Source organism: Gorilla gorilla, chromosome 19 (genome assembly GCF_029281585.2).
Source record: "Gorilla gorilla gorilla isolate KB3781 chromosome 19, NHGRI_mGorGor1-v2.1_pri, whole genome shotgun sequence".
Taxonomy (NCBI): Eukaryota; Metazoa; Chordata; class Mammalia; order Primates; family Hominidae; genus Gorilla; species Gorilla gorilla.
The window spans coordinates 68,905,844-68,920,000 of NC_073243.2; the positions used below are offsets into that span (position 1 = coordinate 68,905,844).

The 14,157-nt window shown below is 44.0% G+C and overlaps 1 protein-coding gene across 7 annotated transcripts in view; it reads left to right on the forward strand.

The window, feature by feature from the left end:
• Window positions 1–14,157, forward strand: part of LOC129528046 (uncharacterized) — a 134,634-nt gene that overhangs the window by 18,224 nt on the left and 102,253 nt on the right. For 5 of the 7 annotated variants that reach the window (XR_010131659.1, XR_008673197.2, XR_010131657.1 and 2 more), the window contains exon 1: window positions 10,410–11,468. The exons of 1 other annotated variant lie outside the window; for it this stretch is intronic. The gene's annotated coding sequence lies outside the window, so the exon portion shown is untranslated. Of the gene's footprint in view, window positions 1–1,764; window positions 1,930–10,409; window positions 11,469–14,157 lie in introns of those variants that run through there. One more of the 7 variants, XR_010131655.1, reaches the window with a different exon arrangement.

Here is a 14,157-nt window from a genome sequence, read left to right on the forward strand (position 1 = left end):
TTGGGATTACAGGTGTGGGCTACCCTGCCTGGCCTACAAGGGTAACTTTTTAAAATGGTCTAAAAACAACTCTATATTCATAAATTTAACAAATTGGATAATATGGATCAATCCTGCAAGATCCACAGTCTACCCAACTCACACAAAATAATCTGTAAATTTTTGAAATTATTAAAGATACTGAATTCATGGTCAAATGTCTTCCAAAAAACAAACCTAGAGGTTCTTACAATTTCACTGACTAATTTTACCTAATATTCAAATAATTAATAAGATGAATTCTACACAATTTATTCTAGAAAATAGAAGAATATGGCATACTTCCCAACTTATTTTATGAGATAAGCATTTTCCTGGCAAACACAGTACACTAGGAGAAAACTACTGACTAATATTGCACCTACATATAGATGCAGAAATCTTCACCAAAATGCTAACAAATAGAAATCAGAAATGTATGTTAAAGAAAAATACCATGCCCAAGTAAGGTTTATTCCACATGTAAGGCTGGTTTAATACTCAAAAGTCAATCAATATGATTCACCCTATTGATTGTCTAGATTGGAAACACCATATAATTCTATCAAATGATTCAAAAAATGCTTGTAAGAAAATCTATACCCATTCATGATTTAAAATTTAAAAACCAACTCTCAGCAATGTGGGAATAGAGGGAATTTCCTCAACTGTGCAAAGAACATCTACAGAAACCTATAGCTAAATTGTATGTAATAGTGACAGACTCAATGCTTTCCCATGAAATCAGGAACAAGGCGAAGATATCCTCTCCAAGTCTTTCTATTCAACAAGGTACTGGAATTGTTTGCTGGTGCAATAAGGTGAGAAAAGGAGTTAAAAAGCATATACATTGGAAGTAAAAAAAAATGAAACTATCCATACTTGCAGAACATGAGCCTATCTTAAAGAGTCTAAAAGCAAACTTCCAGAAGTCATGAGTGAGTTTAACAAGGTCTCAAGATAGGAGGGTGCAAAGCTTCAGAGGAAAAAAGTTCCAGGGCCTTAGAACAGGAGAATTTCCTGCAGTAAGTTCTCAGGTCCTCTGCCTGTTCACTTGATTTCCGGTAGGCTTAGCCTGTGAGTCGCCCACCCTGCATGACCCCGGGCCGGTCCTCCCCTCCAATCTCTATATAAGACACACCACTTTTTGTATTTGATTTTGCTCTGCAACCAGCAAATCCAGGCGACCCAGGTTTCCCTGCCAGTCCTGGCAACAGCAACCAGACACCCCACCCCTGAGCCTCATCCTTACCCAACGTCATCAGCAGGAACCCAGGTAACAGGAATTTCACATTTGTGTACAATTTTATTGAGAAGAGGAAGGAAAAAAGGCACAAAGTGATCTGAAGGCGAAACTTCTTCCATCGCATTTGAGAGAACTCAGGTATTATTGTAAATTTATTTATTTATTTATTTATTTATTTACAAGAGGATCATCCAATGGAAGGTCTCAGAGGAAGTTTCAGGGCCCAGGATTCCAAAGGCGGGCCGTGGACACAGTCTCAGGGCGTCTGTCCCCAAGCGCATGCCATCTGCAGCCAGCAGTCTTGGAACTTTGGTTGGTGGCACCAGGGGACAGCAGTAGGCTGACACTCTCAAAGGTCTTCTCGGATGGAAGTCTCCGGCTCCAGTCGTCTGTCCACTAAGCGAGAAGCGAGTTGCGAGGGAGGCTGCGGGGACAGGCGGGAGTATGTTGAGACCCTATGCAGCCTCCTGCTCTCCCGAGGGCTCCTGCGGCTCCTCCTGAATTGCCTGCGCCGGATCCAGAGCAGGCGACTCTGCGCCCCGCCTCCAAGTACTCTGAGGCTTGGGAAAGAGATCTTTTCGCCGGCAGTTTCAGCGAGGAAGCACGCAGGGAGCGGAAAGTATGTGGCAGTGGAAATCTAGGCCGGCCCAGGAGAGCTCGCAGTGGTAAGCACAGGAAGGGAGCATCCAGGACACCGAATGTACTGAGCTCCGGGCTGGAGGCATCTGGTCCCGCCGCCTCCTTTGCGGAATCCCGGGCCTGCCAAACTCGGAGGGAACACGGCAACTCCATCGCGTCCTTTCACCAGCGGATACAGGGTATCTAGGACTCATAAGTCAACATCTTTTGCGTTTTTGTAATCTTCTGGTCTCATGGGCCGTCCAAATCAGATTGCAGGGAGGTGGGTGTGAACCTTATTCTTAGGAGCAAGTTACATCAGGACATGGAATTAATGAGATTAACATAAAGTCCTATCATTTGAGATGAAGTTATCTAGTTAAACAATTTGCTTTAGGGATTGAAAAGAAAAAATATCACCTTTCTTGTACAGAGAAAGCCCTCTTGGGGGACCCTGGTTAGAAAGTTCATTATTGTCCCCAAATGCATTGCTAGTAGTAGAGCAGACAGGATCCCTTTCTGCCTCAGAGTAATGCTTGTCAGATGCCTAAATATCGCTATGTTACTGAGGAGCAGGCCAGGGTAGTTGCCCATTTTTAAAATTAGAGGATCATTTTTTGGGGAGATATTTTATTATTTTATTATTCTGTGTTATGTTGACTCATGTTACATTTTAATTTTAGATTCAGGAGGTACATGTGTAGGTTTGTTACGAGAATATATTGCGTGATTCTAAGGCTTGATCTCATCACCCAGAGAGTGAACTAAATCCCCAGGAGGAAGTTTTTCATCCTCTACCCCCTTATGTCCCTCCCTCCCTCCTTTTGGGGTCCTCAGTGGTCTATTGTTCTCATCTTTATGTCCCTGTATACCAGGCTGAGCTCCCACTTCTAAGTGAGGACATGTAATATTTGTTTCTGCATGAATTTGTTTAGGATAATGGCATCCTTATAGAATAGCTTGAAGCTGGATAATGTGATGCTTTGGGCTTCATTATTTATTTATTTATTTATTGCTTGGGATGCTTTGCCTATTCATTGTCTTTTTTTTTTTTTGAGACAGGGTTTTTGCTGCAGCTCAGGTGGGAATGCAGTGTCATGCTCTTGGCAACCTGGACCTCCCAAGCTCAAGGGATCCTCTCCGTCAGCCTCCAGAGTAGCTGGTGATCCTCCCCCCTCAGCCTACAGAGTAGCTGGGAATACAAGTATGTGCCACCATACCTGGCTAATTTTTCTTGTATTTTTTGTAAAGATGGGTTTTCACCATGCTGCTAGGTTGGTGGTTGCCTCAGCCTCCTGAGTGGCTGGGACTACAGGCAGCTGGGACTGCAGGCAGGAACCACCACATCCAGCTAATAATTTTTTTTTTTTTGGTAGAAATTGTGTTTCACTATGTTGTCTGGTTTGGTCTTGGACTTCTGGCCTTAAGTGATCCTCCTCCCTCAGCCTCTCAAAGTGCTTGGATTACAGATGTTAGCCACCATGCCTAGCCCATAATAAAGTTGTTCTAGTCTTAGATTCTTCTCTCATGATGGTAATTCCACCTTCAGTTTTTGGGGGTTTTTTTGTCCGTTTTTTTTTTTTCTTTTTTTACAACATCTTGCTCTGTTTCCCAGGCAGAAGTGCAGGGGCAGGATCCCAGCTCACTGCAAACTCTGCCCCCTGGGTTTAAATGATTCTACCACCTTAGCCTTCCGAGTATCTGAGATTACAGTTTCATGCCACCATGTCTGGCTAATGTTTGTAGTTTTAGTAGAGAGGGGGTTTTACTATGTTGGCCAGGCTGGTCTCAAACTCGTGGCCTCAAGTGATCTTCCTGCCTCGGCCTTCCAAAGTGCTAGGATTACAGATGTGGGCCACTGCACCTGGCCCAGATTTTTTTTTCGCTTCGTTCATTGCATTATTCATATCGAAGTGGAAGTATCGTGGATAATTCTAGTCTTACTATACTACCTAATATAGCATCCTACTATACACTTATGTTAAGTTTCTTGATAGCATTTATCAGGGCCGAGCGCAGTGGCTCATGCCTGTAATCCTAGCACTTTGGGAGGCCGAGGTGGGTGGATCACCTGAGGTAAGGAGTTCAAGACCAGCCTAGCCAACACAGCTAAACCCTGTCTCTACTAAAAATACAGAAATTAACCAGGCATGTTGAGCACCTGTAGTTCCAGCTACTCAGAAGGCTGAGGCGGGAGGATTGCTTGAACCCAGGTGGCAGAGGTTGTAGTGAGCCGAGATCATGCCACTGCACTCCAGCAGTGGAAACAGAGTGAGACTATCTTAAAAACAAACAAACAAAACAACAACAACAGCAACAAAAAGCATTTATTATATAAATACTGTCTTATTTATTTGTTGTCCTGTTTACTGTCTTTTTTCAACTCATGTAGGTGTCAAACACTTTGTGGCCAAGTCCATGTCTACTTGTTGATCACTTATTTCTGGGACCTTGATCCCTTTGTAGTACAATATAGATGCTTAGCATTTGTTAATGAAGAGACAATAAATGTATTAAAAGACTGGGTGTGGTGGCTCATTCCAGAAATCCCAGCACATTGGGAGGCTGAGACGAGAGGATTGCTTGAGCCCAGAAGTTTGAGCCGAGTCTGGGTAACATAGGGAGACTCTACCTCTACAAAAAATTTAAAAATTAGCTGGGTGCCTGGTGTGCCTCTGTAGTCTCAGCTATTTGGGAGGCTGAGGTAGGAGGATTGCTTGAGCCTAGGAGATTGAGGGTAAATTGAACAGTGATCATGCCACCACACTGCAGCCTGGGTGACAGAATGAGACCCTATCTCCAAAAAAAAAAAAAAAAAAAAAAAAAACCAAGAAACAAAAAACAGTAGTCTCAGAGGTCTATAGCTGATTATAATCCTATAAAAGGATCAAAGTAAAACAATAATTGTCGACGGCAAAAGTATTAGAATAGCAAGGGTTAAAGATGCAATGGACAAGGAAATTTGGTTATAGCTATGGCATACAACAATTTAATATAATGATCATAATTAGTTCTGATAACATACACTAACACATTTCAGAATCACAGGAATCTCATACGATTTTGTAATACATACTAATAAAACATTCATATAAATACAATCTAAAGAAAGTTAAATATCATTTCATATTTGATAATGCATCTTATGTGATCTTATTATGCCAAATAAGCCAAATATATCTCTTTGGATTTCAGTGGACTTAATGTCAAAAAAATTAATGAGGTAAAAAAGACCGAATTTAGAATTGGATTTTAGAAAGTTTGTCAAATACTTAAAACAAGATCAATGTTTAAAACACTTGATATCACAAAATAGAATCACAGGTCGTTGTAAAATAAGTCAGTCGTTTAGTCAAAGTGGTAACTCAAATATTTCAAAAACAAAAAGGCAAAACCTTTTACTCTTTGAGACTTACTTTTCCAAAAAATAAGACCTAATGAAGATAGCATGAAGCCAACTAAATCTATTTCTCAAATCTTATAGATAAGTGTATTAAATTTTAATCATCTTGACCAGAAGCTTAATTTTATAAACCTTTCATAACCTTTTATAATGTTTAAAAAAAGAATGGGTTAATACCTCAAGAAAACATTGCTAATCTCACACAGGGGCCCACAGGCTGGTCTTGCATCAGTGTTCCTTTTATATTAATCTTTAATTTATAGGCTGGCCATTGTGGCTCACATCTGTAATCTCAGTACTTTGAGAGGCATAGGTGGGTGGATTCCTTGATCTCAGGAGTTTGAGACTAGCCTTGGCAATGTGATGAAACACTGTCTCTACAAAAAATACAAAAATTAGCCAGGCATGGTGGTACACACCTGCAGTCCCAGCTACTCAGGAGGCTGAGGTGGCAGGATCGCTTGTGTCTGGGAGATGGAGGTTGCAGTGAGCCAGGATCATGCCACTGCATTCCAACCCAGGTGACAGAGCTAGTTCCTGTCAAAACAAAACAAAACAAAACAAAACAAAACCACTGTTTATAGAGAAATACTGAACTAACTTTCTCTCTTAAAGTAGGTCCTTACAAGTCCAAACACCCACTTCTTCTGCAATAGTCCCTGGGACTAGGGGGTTGAATAGTTTAATTTTCTGGACCTAGGTCTTGTGAATGCAGCTTCTTCTGATTTTCATCTTCTCTTAGGTCTGAAGATGAGGCTTCAGTTGCTGTTAATGTTTAAGATTTAGTAGGAGTTGGTGACCTTTTTCGACCCAGGAGTGAAAGCCCTGTAACTTGGTAACATAAAAACTTTAAAAGAATTACAGAAAGTTATGTAGATATAATAACCTTTTTTAATCTCAGTTTTTCTAAGCAAATAAAAACCTAGTAATAATTAGACAGGAATTATTTTGATAAAATGTACAGTATGTTTTTACCTTTTTCCTAAATAACCTTTGAATTAGATAAAACTATTTTCCTTTTAATAATACTTTTTCTTTGGAAAAATGTTGCCTACAGTACTTTTGTAAAGTTGAGAATGACCCAGACATTTAATGACTACCTATTATTTCATATAATATAACTCTAAGATTTTTTTTTTTTTTGATGGAGTCTCAGTCTGCCTAGGCTGGAGGACGGTGGCACGATCTGAGCTCACTGCAACCTCTGCCACCGAGTTCAAGAGATTCTCCTGCCTCAGCCTCCTGAGTAGCTGGGATTGCAGGCATGCACCATCACCGGCTAATTTTTGTATTTTTAGTAGAGATGGGGTTTCACCACTTGGGCCAGGCTGGTCTCCAACTCCTGACCTCAAGTGATCTGCCCATGCTGGCCTCCCAAAGTGGTGGCTCACACAGTAATATCACAGTCTTCTGAATTCAAAATAAGCCGAGGCTGGAGCTCAGTCACCACCTCTGCGGAATCTCAAGCAGGCTTCACATAGCCAAGAAAATGTTGCTCCATCGCTTAATTAAGCCTCAGAGCAGGAGGACATAAACGTTTGCGCTGATTGATGAGAGGAAGCAGAACCTTTAGCACTACCATCAGCCTGGGTATTTATGCTCTCCGGAGCTCGTGGGCAGAGGGCACCCAGATATTATGAAACTCAACAGTAACGAATGCACGAAAATTAGTAGACAAATGAAAAACGATAAAATTCTAGAGAGCACATAGAAACAAAACAAATCGTAATTCCGACAGAAAAACATAGCGAGAAAAGAAGTCGAAATGAAACGGATACTAAGCAAACCTTACAGAGAACGAGCGCTACAAAACGCAGGGATTAAAGAGTTCCTCAGGGGCCAAAAACCATCTGTGTCCGGGAAATGAGCATTGCTGCCACCGGAAAACTGTCCGCTAGGTCTCTGCACTGCTCTGGACCTCGCTAGCAAGAATCTGGAGGCGCTGAGAGTCAGCAAGCGCCGGCACCTAGCGGATAGCGCTGGTATTGCCAAACAAATATCCGTTTAGGCGCCATAACGGTGCTGCTAGAAAGAAACTGCGGATTCTTAGGAGGGGTGCTTCCATCCCGAAACATACTGTCTGGAGGAATGGAACGACTCTGTTTAAATATGTTGTGACGTTTTAAGGTGTTTTAATCCGTTTAATGTGTTTAATCCGTTTAATGTGTTTTAACGCGTTTTAATGTGTTGTGACAGGAAAAGAGCCGGCTAACGGTATTACGGAAGTACTAGTTGGCACAGAGGCTCGGTGCAATTACCGTTCTGCACCGTAAAACGGGTTTAGGAAGTTCCTAGGAGATACTAGCGGTGCCAGAACCGAGAAAGTGACGGCACAGACAACTTATGGACTCCGCGTACGGGAAACGTTCCGCTGGGCGCTAAGAACGGTGCAGCAACTGAAAAACCGCCCAGTGGGCGCTACTGGCAAAAGCGTTGCTGCAAAACCGCCAGCTCCGCATTAGAAGCAGAGCCGCCAGACAGAACCCGGGACCTGAAACCACCGCGGCGGAGACCGAGCTTGGCTCCCCAGCTCCTGAGAGAATGCAAGTCAAGGAGTACGAAGCTGTGATACTCAAAATTAGTAGAAGAAAAATGAATAACATTTAAATAAGATAAAATTTTAAAATAATAAATTCTAAAATTCAAATAAGAAGCAAAGCAAACACACTGGAAACTACCGGTAACATTGTTCTCAGAGCAAAAGACACAAAAAGAATTTAAAAATAAGCAAAAATTAGAGAGAACCAACCCTACAAAGCAGAAATTACAAGTATTGCCAAATGAAGCAATTCTGTGATTAGGATATCCCTGTTAGATCTAAACCGGTACATGTTACACCTAAGTCTACATTTCTTAGGACAAAAACAAAAACAAACAACAACAACAACAAGAAACCAACAAAACCCAGTCATGGTTAAACCTGTTTACGACTAAAAAATCGTAGTAGCTGATAGATCCCGACTTGGTCCACAAGAGGAAAAAGTCGCGTTCGGCGGAAATTGCTATTGTCAAACCGAGCTTCGTAAACCAGAAATCGCGTTTGCCGGCATTTCCTGACTTCCATGAGAGTTTAAAAAACACCAACATAGCTAAGGCGGGACTTGATGTTGCGCAGCTAGCCTTGGTCTAAGAGCTCCCAGGCACTGCTAAACTGGTCATCGCTAAACCTAAATGAATCGCATTCGCTGGTACACAGATTTCTACAGGAGTTAAACATCTCCTGCGCGGCTAAAGCAAGCCTTACTAGTAGGAAGCCGGAACTTGCCACGACTTCGAAACTTGAGGCTTTGGGAGGCCAAGGCGGGTGGATCATCTGAGGTCGGGAGTTTGAGACCAGTCTGGCCAACGTGGCAAAACCCCGTCTCTACTAAAAATACAAAAATTAGCCGGGTGTGGTGGCGGGCGCCTATAATCCCAGCTATTTGGGAGGCTGAGGCAGGAGAATCACTTGAACCCGGGAGGTGGAGGTTGCAGTGAGCCGAGATCGCCGAGATGGCGCCACTGCATTCTAGCCTGGACGAAAGAAACTCTGTCTCAAAAAAAAAGAAAAAAAAGAAAAAAGAAGCTTGAGGCAGGGCTAACTCTGCGTTTGTTATGATTAGAAATCCGAGGCTACAGGAAACCCGGAGTTGCTGGGAAATGAGTCACAGGGTCACTCAGCCTTTCTGTGGCGAAACGTCGACTTCCTACGACCTAGAAATCGCCGCCAGGGCTAGGCTGGTGTTTGTCCTAAGTGGGGACTTGCTTGGGTTGAGAAATCACATTTTGGCTATTCCCCGACTTGAACCAGGGGGTAGAAATCGTAGTCACCGGCTGGGCGCAGCGGCTCATGCTGTAATCCCGGCAGTTTGGGAGGCCGAGGCGGGCAGATTATGGAGGTTAGGAGTTCGAGACCAGCCTGGTCAATATGATGAAACACCGCCTCTAGTAAAAATACGAAAATTATCCGGGCGTGGTGGCGAGCGCCTGTAATCCCAGCTACTCAGGAGGCTGAGGCAGTAGAATCCCTTGAACCTGGGGTGCGGAGGTTGCAGTGAGCCAAGATCGCGTCACTGCACTCCAGCCTGGGCTACACAGCGAGACTCTGTCTCAAAACAAAACAAAAGGAAAAGAAGAGAAAAGAAAAGGAAACGCAGGCACCCTGAAATCGAAACTTGTTAGGACCAACAAGCCAACCACAGACGAATCCGCGGGGTCCTGCGACAGACACGCCAGCGCCGCCGCCACAGCACAGGGTTCTGGAGGTCGAGCTGTTCTGCGGGTTCTGCGGCGGCGCTGGGAAGAGACGGCGCCCGGGCAGCTCCCCTGTCACCGGCTCGGAGGAGCGGCGGGCTCCCCTAGCCCAGCGCCGCCGCCGCCGCCCGGGAACGCCAGGCTCACCCCAGCTGGGGAAGCTCCGAATCCCTCAGATCGGCGACCTGAGTGCTGTCGCCCCGAGAAAATGGAGGCAACGAGCTGTGCTGAGACCGAGAGACCTCAGTTCTGCGAAATGTCGGTGCCTGGAGCTTGCGAATGACTGCAGCCGGCGGGTTGTCAAGGACAACATTCCTTATGGCGCAACCAACGGCGCTGTCACCAAGAAACTGGACTCTGAGAAAAAAGAGGGTTTCGGCCACCGAGAAACTCCGTGCCACATGTGCCGAGACAGCAAAACCGCCCGCTCCGCGCCGCTGGTGAAAGAGCTAACGAACGCCGGGTGCTGCGACAATGACACCGGGACTAGAAGGCCTCGGATGGAGAATGGGACGCCCAGAGCAAGCAGGAAAACGTTTTGTTTGGCTCAACTAGCGCTGTCGCAACCGGAAAACTGTCAGGCCAGTGCTGCTGCGGAGGCGCGCGTGAGAAACCGGTGATCCGAAGGAGGAGTGGCTCTGGGCGCTGGACTCGCTGGTGTGAGAATCTGGCTGCGCTAGGACCCGGCAAGCGCGGGCACCAGGCGAACGCTAGCGACTTTGCCAGAGAAATGCATGTCTTTTTTGGTCGCCATTCAAAGATGCAGCCGGCAGTCAGCCCCGGCTCTGAGAAACAAGTGGAGGTGTCAGCCATAAACCCTCCGTTTAGGGAAAGGAGCGTCGCTGCGACGGATCGACTGGCCGTTGGTTGGAACTTTCTTTGGTGGCCTAGTGACTAGAAAATAAAAACGAAATAAAAAACTGCTACTGACATTACTCCCACGCTCCCTCCTCAAGTCAGTGGCTTCAGGCTTAAGAAAACTTGTATTTTTCTTGGCTGAACCGTGATCCCTAATTACTGAGGGCCCCGCGACCCACCAAGTGCGATTCGCAGAGGGAAAGGAGCTGGAATAAGGATCCAGAATGGGACGGATTTGGCTCCTCCAGGAAGAAAGCAAAACAAATGCAGGTCGCGAACACTTTACATTGCAGGAAGCTGCTCTTCCAGTGGCCGCGGCTGGGTCCTTCCACACCACCTCTCTGTCCTAGGCCTTCGTCCCGGTTCAGCCCTCAAGGATTCTAGGCTAGCGGTCAACAACCGCATCCCTTCGGAACCTGGAAACTCTAGGTCCGAGATCTCGGTGAAGAATGAAAGGCACAGCGCCGCTCAACCCAGGCTTCAGGCCTGCCCTGCTGGTCCCGTCCCATCCCTGTGGGATGGAACTCTGTGGGAATCGCTCCTTATTCTGATGCTTCACTCATTCAGATGTCCTTGATATTTGGGGATAGTTCTAAAACAGCTGGGGAGAAAAATGGACTGCGAGGCTCCGGTGTTGGACGTGAAATTGGCAGTGAGACATCCGCCTCTAAGCCCAGGGAAAAGCTTAAATTGTGGTTCTCTGTCCCTAGCACCGTGATCTTTGAAATGCGTTATTGATTTTTTTCTTTCTTCTGGGAAATGCAATGCAGGTGAACTTGTAAGTGTTGAATCCTCCCTCTCCTCACTTTTCAATCAGACTGAGGCCTACTTCCTTTCTGATAAGAAATATGGAACTGCCATTGCTCAGTAGGAAAATGTCCTTTCTACAAGCATTCATATTTCAATAAAAATCTGCACTTTGTGAGTTGAGCCCCCTCAAAGAGACCTACAGACCCTGCCATGAGCATCTCCATCCACACTCATCATTTCCCATTTTCACCACTTCTGCTCCTGTGCAAACCAGTACTATCATTTTCTGGGGGATCCTAGGCAGAGGCGATGGCAGGACAAAGGCAGAGAAGGCACTGCCAGGTAAGGAAATCTATTTTGCCCTTGCAATTCTCTCTCCCAAGGCATTTGCCTCAATATCTCCCTCCCACCATACCCCTTCTTCAGCTAGCCAAAACCTTCCCTGCTATTTGAGGCTCCTCCAATTGCCTCCTGGTCCTGTGGTTGCGAGAATAAAGCAAAAACTACACTGTTCTCACCCACATAGTTACAGACACTATGAAATAGAAGAGCAGTCTGGAGTCATTGCAAAGCAAAATACCTACCATCAGTTCTCTCTTCCTATTTCTTTTTCTTTTCTTTTTTTTTTTTCTTTTGAGACAGAGTCTTGCTCTGCCACCAGGCTCGAGTGCAGTGGTGCGATCTCGGCTCAGTGCAACCTCTGCCTCCCGTGTTCAAGGATTCTCCTGCCTCAGCCTCCTGAGTAGCTGGGACTACAGGAGCGTGCCATGACGCCCAGCTGATTTTTGTATTTTTAGTAGAGAGGCGGTTTCACCATGTTGACCAGGATGGTCCCAATCTCTTTACCTCGTGATCTGCTCGCCTTGGCCTCCCAAAGTGCTGGGATTACAGGTGTGAGCCACCGTGCCCGGCCCTCTCTTCCCATTTCTACCCCAGCTTCCCATCTTAGTAAAAAAAATCTGTGAGCAGCACCCTGTAGCGGGAAAAGGTAACCTGTCTTGATGGGAGTCCATAGGAGGCTGCAGGCTGCTTCCCTACAGAGACTGATATCAAGGTAGCTGCAGAATTTAGATTCTAATCCTAGTGTGATTGGAGGTGGGGTAGATTCCAGGGAGGTCAGAAAGTGATCAAATACAAAATTGTGCTCCTTTGGAGGAGGTCATAGGAACTTTGAAGTATGACAATGGCTAGTAATTGGGTAGAATTGGAGCAGGCTGGTGATGGCAGTTTTGTGTGGGTGGTAGGACCTAGGAATCAAACTTGAGGGCAAATTGTGGAGCACATATGACAAATGATGTAGAGCCTTTCCTATTTCCCTTTCCAGTGTGTTATCCAAAACAATAAATAATAAAGAATTAAGAAAGACTAATATTTTTATCAATCTCATTAAGAAAAATTGCATCAAATCAAGATAACTATAATGATAAATATTGTTAGAATATTATTAACCAAATGAAAGTGACACAAAACAAAAACAGGGGGTGGATGGTGGGAGGGATCTAAGAAAAGCAGTCTCCAACACTCAGGCAATTTGCACAGGTGAATCTTCTGGCCAGTTGTTATATTGCAGGAAGCTGTGCAACTAATGAATGAGGAGGCAGGAATCCATATTAATACTTTCCTGATACAGAGAAATTCTTGGATTTAACAATCTGCTTCTTTGTCAGATACTGACTTTTGATTATAGGCTCAGAAAAGATGATAACAGTTATAATCACTTAGTCTAGTAGAGTAGGTAAAAGAAAGACCGTGTAGGAGGCTAGACAGAAAGCAAAAGGTAAAAGTGCCCTGGGGTAAGTCATCTAGAGTTGAAAGTGAAGAACTGTGCTTGGTACCAGTGGAGGACTCCACCAGGTCAGGTTAACCTACAAAAAATGAACCATTGGCTGTTGATCTCTGGGACTGAAGATTCACCCTATCCCATTCCTGTCTAGCCTCAGCTTTACATTCACTGTGTAGCTCAAAGGTTGTTTTTTTTTTTTTTTTGTAAAACACTCTCCACAAATGTTTGATAGATTATAAAACCCTGTCCTAAGACTTTGTCATCCACAGACAATTGTCTTATTTTCAATCCTCTTCAAAAGGTTGTTTATAATTAGCTACTGGACTTTGATAGGTGTTTTTGAATGCAGGTTTCTAATTACTCTGGAGATTGTGACATTAGAATAAAGAAAAATGTGACATGAGTCTGCTTGGGAACATTTTTTTTTTTAAAGTGGAATAGAGGAGTAAACTTTTAGGAGTCTCATGGAGAACTGAAATATTCGTGAATATCAAACAGGAGTTAATTGCATGGACCAAACAAATAGAAGACTGAAATGATATTGTTGACTTTTTTGCTAAAAAATTGCTGATCCTTAAAAAATTGCTGATCCTTTTTTATGTTTTCCTGAGTCAAAGAAACTTTACTTTTGAGCTATTGACAGCTTTAAACAATTCAGTAAAGTATACTCCAGTGAACAAAATTTGGAGCATATTTGTTTCTCTTTACCTGATTTCTCCAGAATTTGGAAACTGTTTGTGAATATTCTTAACTTATGTCAATGTAGTTATTTGCATAAGTGCAATAAGAATGTTTTCTTTTGCAACAGAACACCATTGGAGAAACTGGTTATTTTACCAAGGCTTTGACTGAAATGGTGTGCTTTTCTTTAAGGAGTCAAACTTGACTTACAGAGCCAATAAAAGCCCCTTGGGAAAACAGGCCCCAAACCTTGTCTACACAGTCCCTATACAGGGTTTCTGATTTGTGGTAAGTAAAGAATGTCACTTTTTGACAAGCCCAGGAGCCCCAAGTGATCTTGGGACCTCTAGAGGAGGGGAATTTACCCAACTCATATGTATTCGATGGTACAAAGCCATGGCTGGGCTCGGCTTTTAAAAAGTCTTATCTGAGACTTTTTCTATGGAACAGAGTTCCATCAGAGTCATTTAAAAAGGCTTGTGTGAAAAATAATTGTTCTTGTGGCACTTTATACAAATAATTAGGCCAAGTATAATAAAGCGAATAGGTCCTACCATGATTTCTCTT